General features: G+C 42.5%; 1 protein-coding gene and 1 pseudogene across 2 annotated transcripts in view; both read left to right on the top strand.

The window, feature by feature from the left end:
- Positions 1–20,238, top strand: part of LOC117002160 (cell migration-inducing and hyaluronan-binding protein-like) — a 101,630-nt gene that overhangs the window by 14,798 nt on the left and 66,594 nt on the right. The window lies entirely within an intron of this gene.
- LOC117002009 overlaps positions 1–20,238 on the top strand; it is a 32,123-nt pseudogene that overhangs the window by 11,031 nt on the left and 854 nt on the right.

Here is a 20,238-nt window from a genome sequence, read left to right as displayed (position 1 = left end):
AATATCAACCTCTGAAGCTGGCACTTTGCCAGCTTAAAAGCCAAGTATGTTTGTAAGCACCTGCTTCCCAGCAATTTTCACTTTGATTCTATCTTATCTGGATTGAACTCAGATGTGCTACATCTGATTTTATGCCTGTAGGACCACAATTAGTTTATTTTTTGTTGTTGTTGCTCTTTGCTACATGGGATAATATATCTTTGCCTAGTTAAGATAGAGCCTGTCAAACATTTTAATTAATTTTCCATCTCCAGGCCTCATTTTATTAGTTTTTAAAGGATGGTTAAGTACTAATTCCCTAAAGTACAATCATTTTACTGTTGTTCTTTAAGAAGAAATTAAACATTACTGCAAGTTGTACAGTGATGACAAAACTATTAGTCATGCTGAAGGATAATTGTCTAATTAATCAGACTAATCAGCAGATTGGTTAGACAACAAAATAATAAAGCCAGTCAGGTCTTGTTTAATTCCAGCATAAAAATAACAGTGAGGCAGAACAGAACACTGCACTCCACACGAAGGATTCTAGTTGTCTATCCACTAACAAAGCTCAATCTCACATATTATCTGTGCATTTATCCATTGCAATATTATTGCTGGGCTTGTTTGTTTGTTTTGAGAAGAGTGCTTTTGGAAAGTTGTTTCAAAGCAGGGAAGTAACCAGCTGAAGGATGGCTGATGGCTGTGGTCTCCTGTGTCTGTCAGTCAGGAAGATGCCCCAGCCCAGAGCCAAGCCATGCCCACACACTCACTTCTTGAGAAGAGCAGACATCTCTTTTTAGTACAAAACTGCCACCCACTCACCCCAGTGAGGCACAGAGTGAGGAGAGCAGCAAGGCACCTGCAACAGGTGCAGAAGATTCCCAAACTTCCCCAGCTCACATTCACTGCTGAAAGTCCCTCTGGTCAGTTTGTCCCTGCAGGCAGGAGTTTAGGGTGGATTCCACCCTGTTCCACTCCTACCTGTGCCAGCTCTACCTCATCTCAGGAATTGCTTCTGCCAGAGAAATCCCAGTGATTTGTGTTGGGGGGGTTTGTGGTCCCCAGAAGAGCTCACAGGGGCCAGTGCTGACCCCTGGCTATGGACTAGCAGCTCCCATGGGATTGCAGCCCAGCCTGCCTAGGAGATGGGAGCTTCCTGATGTTGACTTTGCTATGTTTGGCCTGTGTTGTTTTAGTGCTGGGTTTCTGCGTCAAAGCACACATTTGCAAACAGCTCATGATGGGAAAAAGAAAAGCAGACAGTGAGTTGAAGTCTGTTATTTCCTGAAACAGACAGCAGAAAAAAAGCAGTCCCAACCCTAAAGAGACTCCTGACCAAAGGGAACTTGGCAGGGTGAGAGTTTGCATCACTCCAGAAGAGGAAGAGCCATGGGGACAGAGACCTTGGGTGGTAGAAGAGAGGAAGATTCCCACTGGATGGAAATGGTTTCATTAAAATGAAAACAGTGATACAGTGAGATGACTTTTGTTGGCAGCTTGTGCCAACACTTAAGTGCTACAAGAAGTTACTAATTATTGCAATGATTTCCAGCACTTTAGTATTTTTTAATGTTGAAAGTGCAGTTGTCAGGGTTCCCTGCAGGTGTGTTAGGTGTGCTGCCTTTGGACAGGTTGAGTTAGCACATTCTTAAGAGATTACAAACAGAGCTGTCAGGCTTCAGACAGGGAGCTCAAGTAACCTTTATACCATCACTCAGAGGTAGTCCACACCTAGTGAAAATTAGGAGTCTGAATAGCAGTGTGGCATCCAGACATGGCCTGTCTCTGCACCTCCTTCTAGCTCATTCCTAGCTCCACGTGAACAAACCTGAGGAGCAGAGTCTTTGTTCTGTGTGTTCACTTAGAAAACAATGCACACTGCCATAGCTGTAATTGCAGACTCAGTTGGACCCCCATCCCACAGTGTACAAAAGCAAGGTAACCTTGAGGCTTGTACAAGAACTGCTCATTAACATTTCCACTTTAATTTTGACTTTCAGACTTTTTAGAGGAGAATGTTAGAGATAAGAATAAAATTAGCACCAAAACTGTCTGCTGGATGGAAACAGTGAGAGTGTTGATCAAATGTAAGATGTGCTGGCTGTGCCTTCGCTGGGTTTGAAGTGCAGCTGACTTTGTTCTCCTCCCCAGTGAAGTGTCTGTTTTCATATGCAGCTCCAGAAGTGCCATCACAAAGTATTTGCAATGGAGTTTTGAGCTGCTGCAGTGTTTACATTTTTTATTATCTCATCTTTTATAAATTAAAACTAGAGGAAAAAAAACCCCAACTTTTGGGATCCTCCTAGGCCAAGGCCAAGGAGCCTTTTGGGGAAAAGCTTCCTGCAGTGAGGCAAGAAAAGATTTTTAAAAACCCTGCAAATGCACCTTAAATTTCCAAGTGTTTGAGCCTCCTTTAAAGGAGACTGCTTCAAGCATTTGTTTATGAGATTCATACTTAGACAAGAAGGTGGCAGAAAATGGTTCTAGCTTCAATTCCATTTTAAAGGAATGAAGACTTCTATTCTGCAAATAGTTGTTGCTGCAGGGTTTGGGTTCTTTTTGAGGTGATGAACTTCCCATCCAACTCACAATAACCCTCCTATTCTCCTAAGCTGTTCTGTTTATTATTGTTAAAATAAAGCCTTAAAAGCCCTTAATAAACTTTCAGCCTAATCCTGCTCACCCTAATTCTTTCTCATGTGCACAGTCCAATTAAAATTAGTTGGGTTAAATGGAACCAATGACAGTTTTTTGGGTCAACACAAGCCTGTTGTTATTTGTGCTGTCTGCTTTTATAGGCATTGCTGCTGGATTCATTCAGAGTGCTTGACCTGGAGTAATTATTTTCTTGATTACTTCTGGACTTAATCTTCACACCCTGTAATAATTTCATCTGCAGACATTAAAATATTCAGTGCTCTTTTTTTGCTGAACATCTGCAGTTTCCTTGTTTTGCTGGATTTTCATATCAGGACAGATATTTTTACTTAGCTACTGAAAAATCTTGAGAGCAGAGCTAAGGACAATGAGGATAACACTTCTTCCTGTTATTTCTCTTTCCTAAAAAACATTAAATAATTAAAAAAGGGGGATATATTAGAATGTGCATGAAAACCAATTCTGAAAATTTAAAACTTATAAAAGTTTTATGAGGGTTTAGGAAGAATAATTAGAAAAAAATGGCACTGATAGAACCACTTAAAGTGGACATTGAAAAGACATGAGAAAATTCCCCAAATAACAGGTTGTTTTTACTTCCTTTATTAACAGCTGTGATTTTCCTCAGTGAATTTCATAATCATCCAGTATATTCCTACACTTTCAGTCATCCTCTTATTTTGCCACCATACAATTTATTGCTGTGTGATTTCAAGCAACACATGGTGGTGTGGGTGCACTTCAAAGAACCAAAAGTCTAATTTGTGTGGAAATATCTCCTGGAATTAAGAAATGAGAGGGGGTACCAGCACGACTGGCATTTCTTTTCCAAATAGAACAGACAAAACAAAATCCTGCTCAGACAATGGAGTTGCCTGGTTCCAACTCTATCACTGTCAAAATACTGCAAAGCTGAGTCCTTACTTTGAGCTAAGCAGTGATTTTCACTTTATTTTCTCCTCTAGGTTGGACTGAAAGTGTTTTTTGGCAGAGAGGGGCAGTGGTTTGGAAACAATGACAGTGAAGATGTCCCTCTCCCATGATGTGGTGCTGGGTGACAGGGTCTGCAGACACCTCCAGAGGCAGAGCAGAGCTCCTGCTGCCAATCCCTGGTGTGTCCTGCTGGGATGGGGTGCTCTGTCCTGGGGAGCTCACACAGGTGATGCCCAGCACAGCCAGCAGCAGATATTCTGGGGAGGGGCAGGCAGTGAAGCTGCTCAGCACTACTCACACCAAAGGTGAGCAGTAAATTCAGTGTAATTTTGCTGAAACTTGGGGGAAAGTCATGTCTGTCATGGGACTCTAGTGGATTGTTCTGGTGAATCAAAGCTCAGCAATGGAAGATGTTGCTTCTCTGGTACATCCTGCTTGTGTTCAGGATGGTGAAATGGGTGGTTGAGATGCAAACTTACACCTATTTCTTATTTCCCATGCAGAAATCACAGGCTGAGAGGTGGCCTTAAACCTTGCAGTGACTTCACCAGCAGTGAATGTCACAGTCAAACATAGAGTATGAATGTCTCCTTAAGCTAAAAAAATTGGATGCATTTGCTTTGGTTGCACAGCAGAGAGCAGAAGTTGCTATTTAAGTATTTAAACACTGGAATTAAAAACTGTGGTGTGTTTTGGCTGGGCAGAAACAGGATTGGGCTGCTATGAAGCAGTCCCTGTGAAACTGGGTTTTGTCCTTGGCACTTAGTTTGGCTCTGTGTCTCCAGAGAAATAATAGTCCCTGCTCTGGCAACCTAACAGTTAAATTCAGAGCTGCAAACAAGTAGGCATTTATATTTTTATTTCTATTAATATCCTCCTGGTTATGGCACTCTACGTGGTGAGACAGTTTTTCCACCATAGAAAATTTCCTTGGCTAGGTTTAGGCAAGCATAAACATTTACTTCTCTGGGATCCATTACTTACCAACATTTTCAACTAATAAGCATCCAGCAGGATGAGTAAAGGTCATATTAAATGCTTCACTTTATGGGTTTTGGGAGGGAAATATATGTATGTGCAGGGCAGAAGAAATTGGTCTCGTGCTGCAGGGTTTGGTTAATTTGAAGAGGATAAGTGTCAGAATATTCCAGCCTCACTCTGATTCTCAGCACCCTGACTAACTGATGACTTGTTTGTCTGCTAAATTCTGAGTGTCATACTTCAGATGAAAAGCCTGAAATAGTGAATCCAATTATGGAGAAAGATGGTTTGCTTTGATCTTAACAACTTTATTACAAAATCTGTTTTTCTGTTCCTTTTCATGCAGCTCTGGTAGAAAAGAACTTGTATTCTCCCCTAGTGCAAGCAGGTGAAAATATCCTTTCAGCTGAAGGAAATAGTGACTGCTATGTTAGTGCTGAATGGAGCCCAAATAGTCAGTCTAGGGATGGGCTACTTGGCATGGAAAACTGAGATCCAAGTCCTTCAGCTAACTTTGCAGGCAAATCCTTTCTGAGCTAAGTGCCTGGAGTACAGTTAATTCCTTTCTGCTTGGTTTCTTTCATTCCCATTTCATGCTCCTCTTCTCCTGGATGTAATTTGCCCAAGAAAAGAAACGTCTGGGGAAAAACAATTCCTCTGGCAGTGTTTGTAGATCCAAAAATCCTGGTGATGGGCTTTGCTGAGGGTGTTTTAATCTGGCAGCTCAGGCTGACATCCCCACCCTCTGTGGCTGGTTCATGGTCCTTCCCCTCAGTGCCTCCAAGGGCATCAGATCTCGTTCCCCTGGGGTGCCCAAGGGCTTCCTTCAGCAGGAGCACCAAGCAATGTCCTGGCACCACCCCAAAATCATGAATTTCACTGAGCAAGAGCTATCAGGTCTTTTACTCCTCCCTTTTTGATTCTGGAGTCTGCAGGGTTGTTGTTGTCCGAACAGGACCAACCCCTTTGCTCTTTAATGACAGCTGAGACTCTCAGGTTGTAATGTAAATAAAGCAAGGCTTCGAGGGGGAGCACTGAATAGAGGAAAACTCACAGGGAAATCACAAGAGCTGTCAGCACCACATCTTCTGGCATTCTCTGAGTCCCTCAGACTTCACCACTGGGCACCAAGGTCCTTGGTGTCCCATCAAGCTGACTTTCAGCTGGAAAGGCCAATAAAGAAAGAAAAATGTACAGAGAGGCTTCATAGTTCTTTCCATGTAGGTGTGTGAGACTTCAGTGGCACAGAACTGGAGACTCCTTGACACCTGCAGTACTTGATCCAATGTAAATGAGGTTCCTAAACCTTTCCTGATTTTTATATAAACCGTAAGACAAGTGCCTTGGTTCCCACTGGGCAGTTGAAGCTGTGCATTTACTGTTTGCCTGCAGACTTCACAGCAACTCATCAGGGGAGGCTGTGAAACTTCTCTTTTTTGGTGTTAGTCTTTATTAAAGTAAGCAGGGTTTTTGGCACTATGTGCAGTTTTCTTTTATAAGCTTATAAGGTGTTAGACAGTCATAAGAGACTGCCACGCAGCCAAATTAGTGTCAGTTTTGAATTAAAAAAAAAATTGATGCCTTGCAATTCTAAAATACTCTAGGAAATGTTGATTTTACACCAGTTCACCGTTGGCTGAAATAGAAATGATTCCATTTTTGTTAACTCTGTCCTTGCAGTGAATGTTTGCAGTTGTGCTGATCCTTCACCTCTGGGTTTCACATCTGCTGCTGCTTCTGTGCACTCGGTGTCCCTGTGGTTCCTTTGGTACTGATGCTCTTAAGTGTAAAGCAAGCCAGAGATGCAGGAGGCAGTGAGCAGAGGGTTTCTAGCCACAGGAAAACTGAACAGTCCCAGGATTTCTGTGGTGCTTGAGGATTATCAGCACCTCACAGGCTGGGAAGAAGGCAAAGATGTTTTTCAGTTCATGGTGTCTGTATTTGGATAGAGAGGTTCAGTTTGGATCTCTGATGTAAACCAGTTGGAAATCAAAGTAGTTTTCCTGATGCCAGTGAAATCCTAGCATGTCTTAGAGAAAGAAAGCTACATTTTTTTTCTTTCTTCAAGAATTTTAAAGCCTTCACTTGGAAATTTTATCAAGAAAATGTTTTTCCCTAAGGTATTAACATTTTTGAGCAGTCAGTCAACCAGAAAAGGAGAAGGTATGTTTTGATCTTTTAATTTCTAAGGTTTTTTGCCCCAACATGACAGCTGACAACATGACATAACAAAAGAAAGAATAACGAAACAAGAAAGCAAGAAAACCTTTTCTCAGAAGTCCAGATTGTTATTTCCAGTACTTGGCATGCTGCTTATCTTCATACTCACTCTCCAGCTGAATAGCAGATCCCCCGAATTGCAAAGAACTTATCTTCTCAGTTTCACAATCTCCTTGGGAAAATGCCTTGTAAGCATGGGGGAATCTGACACATCTCTTCAGCAGGATGTGTCAAGCAGCTAAAATGACAACTATGTCCATTAAACCACCCAAGCAATTAGAAGAGTCACATTTTATAATGTTTTAACCAGCTCTTCTCTTAACACATTAATCTGTCACCACTTCTCTTATTTTAAAGTCTCTTTGTGACCACTTTCTTTTAAAGATTTTGACAGAAGTAACCAAAAATTGTGGAGGTGGTTCTAAGGAAGATGGTTTTTTCTTTCTAGAAAGTGGATGAATTTTTCATTCCTGTTGACTTAGTGATGTTCCAAATGGACAAAACAGCCTCTTCAAATAGGATCTGGATTTCTTGATCAGGGCTGTAATCACTTTAGTAAGAAACATGTTTAAATTTTTTAAATCTTTACAAAAATAGCTTAAAACACATAGAAATCTTTTCTTCTTGGTAACCTGTAAACTAGGAATCTTTAGAACTTATTGAGTGCATCTTGTCCTCTCTTGGCTTTTCATTGGTGCATTTTATTTTGTAGTAAGTGCAATGTAAGTGTACATTCCAACTGGTTTTTATTAGAAAATGCTGTTTGGATTCTGAACCATTAATACACTGATGGGATTCCAGGTCTGAATGGACCTGATGGATCCCCTGCTCTGACCCCAGCATTCCCCCATCCTGATGGGGCCAAGTAAGACTGAAATGAGGGTTATTGTGTTGTGTGTTATTGGCTTTCCAGTCATGGTTCGAATGTGAACGCAAAATAGGTTTTTCTTCTGGTTTCATAGAGAAAAAAAGGCTTTTTTATCAGACTGTACAAACAATTTAGTCTTTCTTGATCCATCAAGAATGAGTAAATGGGTTAGAGATTGCCCAGAGATTGTTTGGAGTGAATTAATTGACCAACAGTTTCAGCCATCAGTAGAAATTTATGTTAATGTCATTCTGGGATCCACTTTAATCTTCCAATACCTGCAGATGCCACTCAGAGCAGCTTCTCATCATTGAAGTGTAATGGTGTGAAAGGAGGAGTGGACTGAATATCCAAGGAACTTTCAAAACCACTTTTGGACTGTTCCTTTGGGATGGGACCCAAATGTTTAAATTAAACATTCAGCATAAAGCTGCTGGATCTAGGGGTGAGAGGAGGGCTGGGCAAATGTGGGCCATCTATTGGAGATCCTCAGGGGCTCAAAATCAACACCTGGAGCAGGCACAGCTGCCAGATCCTTCTGAGCATGAAACTGGAACTAGGGGCTGAACTCACTAGAATCCCTAACTAAAACAAGCCCACATACACAGCAATGAGAGATTGTCTGGTTTTGCAGATTTTTCAGTTGTGTAGACAAGAGGAGGATAAGCAGATCTGGAGATGTGAGTGCCCTGCATTAGCTGGCAGATATCCTGATAGATGGAGTCTCAACCTCTCTGCCAGTCTTGGCTGCACTTGTATCCTTGTGAAATTAAAATCTGATAAGAAACTACTGCTTCCATTTAGATCTACCTCAAAGACACAAATTGAGTTTAAAAATAACTTTGATGGATGGATGCTCATGCAGAAGCTTAGACATTTCTGAGCTGCCACAGATTTTTCTGTTGGATGTTTTAAGTTCTTGATGCAAAGAGTGTCATTCTACACTGTAGGAGAATGAAGGCAGCAGGATTATAGATGTCCTCATGTGTCCTTTGTGCATCTGAAACCCTTCAGGGATCATGACAAGCTGCCTGAAACATCCCTGCATGCAGAGACAGATCTGTATGACTAGCTGTGCATCCTCCTTTTGCACTGGAATTCCACATGGTGGAAAGCAGGGGAGCATCGTGCATTCACCTTAAAACCAATGTTTGTCACACAAATTTGCCTTTGTTTGAGTGATAGCAGGGTAGAAAAAGCACACAGCTGGAGTGTGGTTTTGTAATTGGTCTGTAGAGTTGAGCTACAGGTCACAGGCATCTCTTGGTCCCTGCAAGAAGAGTTTTGCTGAAGCCTTGGACTTTGGTATTTAGTCTATAAGGTCATAGAGTCAGGACATCAAGTTTAGCCCACAGAATTTCAGCCTAGTCTGCTACTTGAGAGCAAAGATGTGGATTCTATTAGATAACTGGACCTAGTCCAAAGCCATTGAAATAACTTCAGTTTTCTGTATTTTCAATGGAATAAGCCTGTTTTTAAAGTGCAGTTATTTGAATTCATAAAAAAAGAGTTACTTTGTGATGCTTCCTTGATTCCCTCTCCCTAAAGATTTTGAATAGTGAACATTTTTATGGCACTGTACATCTCATATCTCACTTCATGGTGTCCCCATGGATGGCTGCAGATGCTATTCCTGGTTTACCTTTTTATTTGAACTGGAAACGTTTCAGTGACTTTCCAAATGTTCTGAACTCTTCATTGGCAAAAAACCATTTACAGGCAATGATGATCAAATGCACATGTTCCGGCTGCGCCTGGCTGGTTTAATGGATGTGTTTGTCATTCTCCTTTCACCCTCAGCTTTACATCCAGGCCAGGTGCCCCAAGAACCTGACCTTCTGTTGCCAGAGCAGCATTCCCTTGCCACGCCATGTGGCTGAGGTGTTCCAGCAGTGCTGGCTTGCTGTCATGCTCGAGCAGGATTTCATCCTCCAGTGGAATGGCAGAGCACCTGAAAATGTCATCCTGGACCCCAGCAACTTCAACAGGTACTGCCCTATGTTGATAGAAAATGTTCTGGTTTTCAAAGGTCTGGAGCTTCATCATTTTCCCAAAATATTCATGAGTGACCTTTTGAAGGTCTCAGCGATTTCTAAGAGTGTGGAAGCAAGGTTTTAAAGGTTGACACTAACTGATGCAAAGAGATGCTTCTGCTTTCACTCTATTCCTTTTTTGATGTGCAGAGAGGTTTCTCTTTCCAGAAAGTTTTGAAATAGAATCCAAGTGAGTCCTGGCCTGCTGTCCCTGAAATCCCTCCAGAAGAGCTCTGGCTCTGGTTCATTTATTTGTACTAGTCACTGCACACATAATTTATCTCCCATATATATAAAGTGCAGAAATACATCAGAATGTGCACAAAACTTTGCATCCTCTGTAATCCAAACAGCACTGGAATTATTGCATCTTTCTAACTAAAGCTTTAAAATGTTAGGTCTCAGCACAGCAAGATTGCAGGCTGTGCTCTATTTATTTCCAGTGTTTTCTTAGCATTATATAAAGACAAGGAATATTCATTTTAGGTGCTGCATTTCCCCTTGCAATCGCCTTCATTTTGCTTGATTTCATGTATGGTTTTTAGTGCTATTCTTGCTGTAGTGAAATTATTTGTGCTTTGCACTGGTTCCACTGTTAGCAGAGTCCTGCAACCCAGCCAGCTCAGCATGGGGGGCATTGCCATGGCTTGCACACAGGAGATGCTGCAAGGCAGGAGCACCACAGGAAAGCCTGGCCATCACCTTGGCTCCTGCAGTTTGTCTGAGCCCTCAGTTATTGTTAAAAACACGCTGTGGTAAAAGAACAGAGGTCTGCAAGGGAAACCTGATCTGGTTACACACAACAGAGGCTCAGGTTTCCAAAGCAGGTTTGAGATAGTTGGCATGGAAGAAGGCAAAGGCACTGGGGACGGGAAGCAGCACGTTCTGCTGGTGAAGCTGGAGGGCTCCCAAGTCCTTCCAGAATTATCCACCAAACCCCACACCCATGTGTGTGTGCTGCTCTGGCAGTGTCCCTGCTGTGGGTTTGGATAGGACAGCTTTGGCCAAAGCCTGAGCTCTCTTTAGTTCCCCTGAACTTTGGAGCTGAAAGAAAATCTAAAGATCTAATGCTGAAGGCCCATGGGAATGCCCCTAGAAGGGCAGTGTTTCCTCTTTAGTGCCCATTCCAGGGGTGACACACACCTGGGCCTCTTGATTTAAAGATGCAATAGCTGTAGGGCCATGACTGAGGATCTGCATGATGTGTTTGGACACTCCTACCAGAGATATATCTGTACTAATCTATCCTTGTGCACTTTAAGGAAGAGGAAAACCTACTAGCATCTCATGGACAAGCTGAGTTTTGCAATTATTATCTGTCTTAAATGGTGAGCTCTCTCCTTGCTATTGCAGAGCTAAATCTGCCAAGTCACTGCTGGCCAGCTCACACTTGCCAAAGCTTTGGCCCACAATCTTCAAGCATGAATTTAAATTTGAAGGCAGTACCAGGGCCTTGGTAAAGTTCAGCTTTAGCTCTTGTTCAAGCACCAATTTAACTATATTTTACTATTGAAAACCACAATGTGGTTGTGGTTCCTTTTGTCTTGCATGGAACCATTTATTTGAACTGGGCAAAGGTTTGTAGAGTTTTCTGATCCAGAAACAGTTGGCAATGCATCTGTTTTGAAGAATCATAGGCAAGAAATGTGCTGTAACAAAGGAAAACCACAATTTTACTTCATTTCATTTAGAGCATCTTGCTAAGAAATAATTGGGAATGAATTGTGTGGCTGCTCTGTCTACACCTCAAGTATGCTGGATGCTCACTAGTGGGAGACTTAAGGCTGATGCAATAGTGAAATCTCCAGATGCATGGAAAAACATGGAGGAATAAGAGTCCCATAGAAGGTTGAAGGAATTGAGGAGAAAAAGAGATTTTAGGAGGTTGAAGGAAAGTAAGTGCTTGCCTATGTAATTTCATGTATGACCTCTACTAAGCATTGTATTCCAATGATTTCTGGAATGATAGAAATGTCAGATTGTGGAGCCCAGAGTAATCAGAGATAGAAAAACAGACTTTTACCTGTCTCAAGTGGCCTTATGTTTTATCTGTTCTTTTAAAATTCAAAATACTGCATAACCTCCAAAAAATGATCTCTTAGTGTAGTAATATCTGTGCCAAACACGAGATGCAAACCAAATCACGTTTGGATGAACTTAAATAGCAATCTTGTAGGGTTAATAACTTCAGAAAATACCTGAGTGAGCAGGTGAAGTGTTTTCAGTCTGTCACTGTAAGCTGATGGATGGCTGTACCCAGATGCTGCCTTTGCAGGCTGCCCTCAGCTTCCAGACTGATCTGCTCTAGGCTGGCTAAAGGAGGGTCAGAGGGGAAATAAAGAATTTGACAGGGAGATGTGTACCAGGATTTGGATAGATTAATGCTGAATACTTGCATGATTAACACTTTGCTGCCTCTGAGGAGCTGTAGAAAGACCCAGCAGATCTGTGCCAGTGCAGACATCTGTTAGAGGGCTGGAACGCCCAGATTCCTGGGGTAGGCAGGAGCTGGTTGGGATGAGTTCACATGACTCAGCTCAAATTGGCAGTGCTGTGAGCTGGGAATCGTGTCCAGTGAGCTCAGAGGTGGAGGAGGACACCAGTTACAGCACAGCCACCCAGCAGATCTTGTCTTTGTGCTTGGGCTTTTCCTTTCTGTCTTGCTGCAGCACTTGTGCCTTCCTCCCACTTTTTCAATTCCTTCAGGTAGCTGAAGCAAACAGAATTCCTGTCTCCACATGCTGCCATGTGCTGCAAAGTGTGGCTCCCAGGGAGAATGGACTGGCTTGCATCTCTCAGGGGGCTGTGCCTCTCACTGGCTGATGGGCAAACACAAAGCCGTGGTGGAGACCTGCAGGTTGTGTTTTCAGGCTGCTGGGGAACATTGCAGGCTCAGCAGAAATGCTGATTGAGCTGTAGATAAGAGCTGCCTCATGCCTGGGAGTTCCCTGCAAGGATGAGCAGAAGGATGGGCTGGTGCTTCTGGAAAGGGGCAGTGCAGGGCAAGGAACTCTGAATGTTTTGGCAGGTGGACACAAGAGCATGGGCTGGAATTTTGATGCCTAGGAATGAAGTGTGCTCCAGAATCAGTCCAGATCTGCTGAGGGTTTCTTTCAGGGCAGAAAAAGTGTGTGCAAACCCTTTATGTACCCTCAGATCCCTTATTCATGGGTTTCGTCTCTTTGTTGGAGGCTTTCCACGGTTTTTTATTTCTCCTTTCCTTTTGTTTGGTTGGTTCATTTGGGTTTTGTTTGGGGTAGTAGTATTGGTACTTTTTTCTGCTTCACAGAATTTTGAGAATTATCTCTAACACTTAGTTAAGGGCTTTCCTCCAAATTATTGTCCTGAAGTACAAAGGTCCATAGAGACCATCAGGTTTGTTACAAGATGGAGAGGCTGGTAATCCAGGAGAAGAGGATGGGAAACATTATTTGGTGGTGAATAAGTGCCTGCTTTTGGCTTCTGGGGAACAGTACAAAGATTGGCACTTCATAAAGTAATCAAAGTCAGAAATTTAATCCTTCAATTTAATGACCCAGGCTCTGTGCCTGTGCAAATTTTCTAATCACAGAAGCAGCAAAGGCAAATACTATTATCAAAGGCACAGGGCTGTTCAGTAAGTCAGCCAGGCTTCTTTCTGCTATCAGCACATCTAAAGATAAGAATTATATCTCCTCAAAGCACATATCTGAAGTATAGTGTAATAAGTCATGTTGTTGAGGCAGCCTGAAAGCAGTGGCAGTTAGATTAAGCATTCCTGGCTTTTAATGAGAACAGGGAAATACCTTTGGTATTTCCAAACAGGGAATACTTATTGTATTCCTAGCAGGGAAATATGTGGTCTGCTAAGGCTCAGAGGGAAGGGTTTCCCTTGTTAGGGCTCTCTGCTGTGGTTTGATAGGGAGAATTCAGGGAAATGTGCCTGGATGTGTACACTGAGGCTCATCATATTGGTATTCTTTGGTGCCTTGATGAAGGAGTTGGATACTTATGAGAATCTTATAAAGAAAATCAGCGAGGGGAGGGCCAAATTTCTTGTCAACAGCAAACAAAAGTAGATGTCCATGTGAGTGCTCAGGCATGTGTTCAGCCTTTCTCCTGCTGTGGTGTTTGTGCAGGGATGGGCACAGGTTCACTGCCCAACTCCTCTATTTCATGGGCTGAAGACTGTGCAGGAGCTTGTTATCATGTTCATCAGTGAACAATTTTGATTATCTGAAAATTCAAGAGCCCAAAATAAGCTTGTTTCTAAACTTCAAAAAAAAAAATCAGGACTCTTTTGAGCTTCAGTGACACAAACCCTCCAGGAGACTGCAACCCATCCAAAGGTGGAGATTTCAGTGCAGGAAAACTTACACAGCCCAAGTCTGCACTCAGACTCTGGGGGACTCATTATATTTGTATTTGCCAAGGTTGTGTAGGTAGATTTTTTCCTATGGCTTATTATTCAATGCCAGTCTGATTCATGCTTTCAGCTACTTGTCATTTTTACGATTAAATTCCTTAGTGGTGATAAGGTCTGGAGAAAAACAAAGATAACAAGACAAGGCTAGAATGTGCTTGTTGCAGTCTTGCCCAGTTTGTAGATATTTCCTAAATTGTTTCTTTTCCAGATTAGTTCCAAATGAGCTTTTCCTCTTGCTTCCCAGATTGATAAATGCTCAGGAAGGCGTAATTAGTATTCAGTATTAGTATTTCAAAGTGGAGCTCACAGTTTAAGGCTGTGAATGCCTTCCTGTTCTTGTACATGAATGAGTTCTGACCCCCCTCCATCCCCTAGATCTGGGTGCAGTACAGGGAACACCACCACTATTTCCAATAATAACAAAGTGCTACTTGGATTTCATAGCCTGCCCCTCCTGATAACATCTGTGATTCAGAGCTAATCATCACAACACAGAAATCAGCTGATGTATTTGAATTCCCTTCTGTCTATTAAAATCTCTTAAACTACCCACGGATCAACCCATGGATGAAAGCCACAAGATTTGTATGCATTTTTTTATAATTGGGAAGGAGCTGAAGCACTTGCCAGAGCACCAGGTTGCAGATTGCACACTTGGCACAGCTGGGTGAATCCAGAGCTGGTAAAGCCCTGAATTTTCCCTCCTCACCTGCTCCCTTGCTGGTCCTCTGCAGCTGGGATCAGCAAGGTGGCTCTGAGGAGACACATCCTTCCTGAGATGATCACACTGCAGCAGGAATTAGAGCAGTCTGAGCATCAGGCAGTCCCAGATGGCTGTGGCAAACCAGGCTGCTCGTCACTTTGCAGCCTGGCATATGAAACCTGAGGGGTTTTCCCTTTTATCCTTCTCCTGGTTTTGAGGGAGCATCTCCTGACCTGATGTGCATCCAAGGCACAGCAGGAGGGAAATACTGAATACACAACAGTCTGTGATAGAGAGCTTGGGAAGGTATGAAAAAGATAGGAACTGAACTGGCATGATTCCTCCATGGAACATGTAGGGTGGGAAAAGAGATGATAAAATGATGTACTGTGTTTAAATGCAGGAAGTTCTTATTTTTGCTTGAACACATTTGTCTGCAAGCCAAATGCTGTCTGAGTCAGACCTTGGTTTCATGAGGATCAGCAGATCTGTACCTCAGGGCAGGATCCCTCCTGTAATTTGTTGAGCTTCACAAAACCAAGTCATTCTTTTTGCCTAAGGAAATGTGGGTAAGAAATTTTAATTTATATTAAGATACAGCCCATGCCTTTGAATTTTAATGGCATTTCCCAAATAGCAGTATTTAGGAAAAGCATTTAAATCCCAATACACCTGACTCTAGTTAGGTAAACACACACCTGTCTAGTTACAATCCCTGCAAAAAGCAGTTCTCCAGGAGAATCTATCCTCAGTTACAAGGCCCTGAGAAAATTGGCTGGATGTTCATCCAATAGCCATGTTTGTCACTGTGAGGGGTTGGGTGTGTTCACTGGACTTGAGCTGAAGACAGAAAACTTTAAAAAAAGCCAAAATCTAAGAAAAGAGGAATGAACAACAGCTGCAGGGAGCTGGTGGGAAATGGGGGCTCATGGAAAACAGCTTGAACTGGGAGAAAGTGGCATGGCCAGACCCTTTGCAGCCCTTTCTCTGCTCTTCTCAGCACCAGGGAGATGGGTGGGCATTTCTCATTCCTCTTTCCTCACCAGTGTTGCTGACTGAAGATGAGGTGACCTGTCCTGAAAGCAGGTTTTGTGCCAGAGGAGATTCAGCCAAGTGCTGGGCAGGTTGTTGGGAGGTTGGGAGAATTTTTTTGAGAGAAAAACCAGCTGTATCCTGACTGAGAGCAAGAAGCACTGACCTCCTGTGATTTATTCTTGGGATGGGTGGGAGGCTAAATAGGGGCTATGCATTTTTTTTATGGTCCTTTGAAGTTTCAGTCTGTAAGAGACAAACTTACCAAAGCAGCATGTGGGGACTTCTGCTTCATTCCCATATTATGAATAGGAAAGTTTTAAATTCCCAGTTCTCTCACTCCCTTTGAAAGTTCAGCTCACGTAGATGTTGACCAAAATGTCAGAGGGGTTGTTTTTAAACAGGAGTAATAACAGTTGGGGGAGACTGACTCACTGGATGGAACTCTCTTGTTTTTTCAATCCCAAGGAAAAAAATATGTAATTTTCAGTTGTACTCTATGGCATTCCCTCGTTAGTTTACCCCAGATTTTCATCAGTGAGGTCAGGATTTGGACTGTGCCCTCCCATGTTCATCAGCTATGTGACACACCACGTCAGTAAACATGGTAGGGCTGTTTTCTAGAAAAACATTCATCAGCTTAGAGGTTCCCTTTACTAAAATACTGCCAGGATTGACCTCCAGGATAACCAGAAAACCCAGCACTAAATGATACCCATTTGCCTAGGACTCATACTCCACCTGATGTAGCCAATGGTGTGTGCTGCTCACAATGCTGAACAAGTGTTATCCATCCTCTCCCAGGCAGTCAGAGCCCCAGACATGCACTTTTTGTATGTTTGTTCCAGCCAAATCTCATCTCCAAGTTACGTGACTCGCTTTCCATCCCCCCACTCACAGAAGTCTCCCCTCCTTTGCCTGCTTGATCACATTTCCCTGAGTGTCTTTGCTTCTGAGAGTTCAGGGTTGAACTGGAGGAGTGTTCTGAGGGTTGTAAATGAGGTATGGATGTGTGTACGTGCAGATCTCTATCTGCCACATGTTCAAGAACAGGAAACCTCTTGCCTGCTCTTTTGCCTTTCCCTTGTCCTTCTGTGCTTTTGCTGATCCCAGGAAGCCTGCTCATTGCCAAAACAGAACACTTCTTTAACACTTTGATGTTTTTACTTTACCTGAAAGAGCCAGAACAGCAAACGCCAATATCTTGGTGGAAAAAACCCAAAGACTTCTTGGGTTTCTTTCATCCAGCCATTTCCAAAAGGAAACAAGCAGGATAAACAGAATGGTAAAAATGCATAAAGTGCACTGTGGGGATTGTTGAATGACAGTAACAGAGGGGCAAAAATGTCAGGTTTTATACAGTCTGTTGTCAGCAGATCCTCAAAAATTTTCAAAGTAATGTTTCAAACAGTTGGGACCCACTAAACACTGACTTTTTGCTTGTGTATATTAAGCTTTCCTCCTTCAAAGACCAAATTTTTTTGTAAAAACATAGAAAAGTATTGGTCTGATTAGAAACATGAATGAAAAAAAGAAAGAATAAAGTTCCTTATTTATAAAAAGAAATTAACCTTTTCACTAGTAAAGGTTGTGAACACAATTACTTAGTTTTGGGGTGCAAATATCTTAAATAGCTCAAGGTAGTTTTCTACACATGTTAGTACGACTTTTATTTGAACTGGACTTTCTATCTAAAAATATTTTCATTTGTTTCTCTTGCAAGAAACTCCTAAGAATGAAAGTAGAAGACAAAAAAGTGGCCCTGTGTATTGCTCCACTGGCATTTTATTTATCAAGTCTGACTTCTGTCCCTTGTGTTTTAAGTTTGTCTCCTTTGTTTGTGCTGGTTTTTAAGCACAAAAGCTTCTAAAGCTATGTACGTATTCAGGTGGGGCTCTAAAATTACTTTGAATTTGTAGTTTGAGATCTACCATGAATTCAGTTTCATTTCTTGCTAGTGCTGTGTGTGTCCACAAGCCCCTGGGCACCTGTGGCATTCCTGATGTGACAGAACTGAGAGGGCCAAAACTTGGCTCATCTACAAGATTGTTTAGGATGGCTCAAATTTTTCTTATTCTGCCTGCAGATATTCACCTCAGAGTAGCAGCTGCTAAATAATACAGAATTGAGAGGTTTGAGCAGAGAAATGAAGCAGGACCCACAGTTTATTGACCACCCTGAAAGAGCAGAAAGCTTCCTGCCCTTGGGACCAGCCAGGAGGTCCTTGGTGGCCGGAGCAGTGGCTGAGCAAGACACACCATAATGGTTTGAAAGCCAAACCAGTGAGACACTTCAAGTCAGAAATACAATTTAATAGGAAAAAAAGAGAAAAATAAAATACAGGTAGTAGTACAAAAGAAAAAACACAGTCAGAATATAACCTGACACCCCGCTAGTTAGGGTGGTGGTAGCAGTCCAGATGAAGTGGTCTTGTTGAAGTAGTGATCCCATAGAAAGTTCTGGTAGCTCTTGTCCTCTGGAAACCAGTGGAAAAAGGCTGTTTTCGTGTTCCAAATCTCAGTTTTTATCTAGGTAGGAAATGCTTGGCTCCTCCCCCTGGCTGGAGCATCTCCCAGTGGGATGATGTAATTTTATCAGTCATGCAGTGGGACTCGATGGCCATTAACAGGAGATATCTCCCTGGAGGAAGGATGGGTCATGGAAAACATAAAGACAATTGCCCCACCTGGTTTTAACAGATATCCCATTAGCAGAGGATATCTCCCACAGAGATAAGAATCACTGCCCCACCTGGTTTCAGCAGATGGTGATAGAATACACACTTTTGGGCACATCTTTACATTGTAAGCTAGGACACACACAGACATCTTTACTTTGAACTCCATGCCCCCATGCCTGGTTACTGCTTCTTTCCTGGGACTGCATCTCTCCTCAGTTTTGGCAATGGCTGGAGCCCAGGCATCTCTCCCACATCTCTGCCAGCTGCCAGGCAGAGTCACAGGAGCCATCCTGCAGCTGTGCTGACTTCTCTTCCTGTGCTGCAGGTGCTGCTGCCCACCTCACACACGCAGGTATGTTGGAGGGTTTACAGTGGGTTTCATATAAACTGAAGAAACAGAAGTGCAGAACTAAATAGGAAAATGTTAAATACTGCTAATTTAAACAGCAAATAACCTCCTTAACCTTTCCAATATTTACACAGACGGTAAGTTCTAATACCTTTGCTTCTCGCAACTCTTCCCAAGCCCTTTGTTGTGGGAAAGTCCTTATTTCCATCTCTTCCTCCACAATCTCCAAAGTAAGTGCTTTTCATTTGATCTTTTCAATCCTGGTGTAATTTATTTAATTGCTTCATTCAGCCTGCTCGTGTGTGCCCTAGACCGTAGCACACTTATTCCCAAATGACCCAGCAACTCAAGATGGTCACAGCTGTGGTGTTTTTCCTTTTTTAAATTCTTTCACCCCCTAGTTTCCTCTTCTGATGCCGTTCTCATTCCTCAGGGGGGTGGCAGTCGGTGTAGTACAGCACCAAAGCTGTTTCCCAGCATCTGGGGGAGTGACAAGCTCTTTTTGTGATGGTGACTTCAGGGGATGAATGTGCTAATGCAACGCAAATCACCCTTATGAAACAGCCAAATGTCTTGGGACTCCATCCTAAAAATATTCCATGAATATGGCTCTGGTGCATTTCTTTCATTTCCTCTAGTCAGAGGCCAGATCATCTGAAAATATATCAGTTTTTGAGCTGTCCTGTGTTATGACACAGCTGGAGTTGGTTAAAATCTAGAGGGCAGTATCTGGCTTAAGCTGATGGGTCTTTGTGTGGCTTTGATTTATTATTTTAGAACAGCCTGTCCCCTCTTCCATCCTGTAGATAGCTTTGTTTTGTTTTAATGAAAAAACCACAACAAGTTCCTTTATTGCTGTCCATGTGTAAAGCAAAGTAAAGGTCCAGGCATGCAGATCCCCTGATTTCACCAAAATTAAGTGGTTTCCCCTCATTTATCCCTCTGCAGGCAGGGATGGGTGGTGGGTCACTTCAGGGAATCCTTTGGAAAAAATTTGACTTTCTGAGCTTTGTAGAATGCAGAGAGGCAGACGATGAAGGTGTTGTTTTCTTTCTTCAAGCCAAATTTATATTTTCCATTTTTACCAGGAATTCAGGTGGTTCAAAGAATACATTTAAATCCTGAAAGGTTTTGGGGACACAAGGAAAGCAAACCATGGTTCAGGCATCTTGGTGTTATATCTGAGCCACTTAAGAGGGGAGGAAGGAGAAAAAAACCCAAAAGCTAATTATCTTGGTGTTTAGTTTTTCTTTTCAAGTGTAAACTTTGTGTGGCTTTCTGCTTTGCACAGCACAAGTGCCTCTCACAGACAGGAATGGGTGTTGAGGTCTTTTGTGGGAGATCTTTTATCAGCATAGGAATTGTACAGTATCTGCAGCTTTGGCTCTAAG

Source organism: Catharus ustulatus, chromosome 12, assembly GCF_009819885.2.
Source record: "Catharus ustulatus isolate bCatUst1 chromosome 12, bCatUst1.pri.v2, whole genome shotgun sequence".
Classification (NCBI taxonomy): Eukaryota; Metazoa; Chordata; class Aves; order Passeriformes; family Turdidae; genus Catharus; species Catharus ustulatus.
Note: the sequence above shows the minus strand (reverse complement) of the source record. Positions and strands in the feature narration are given on the sequence as shown.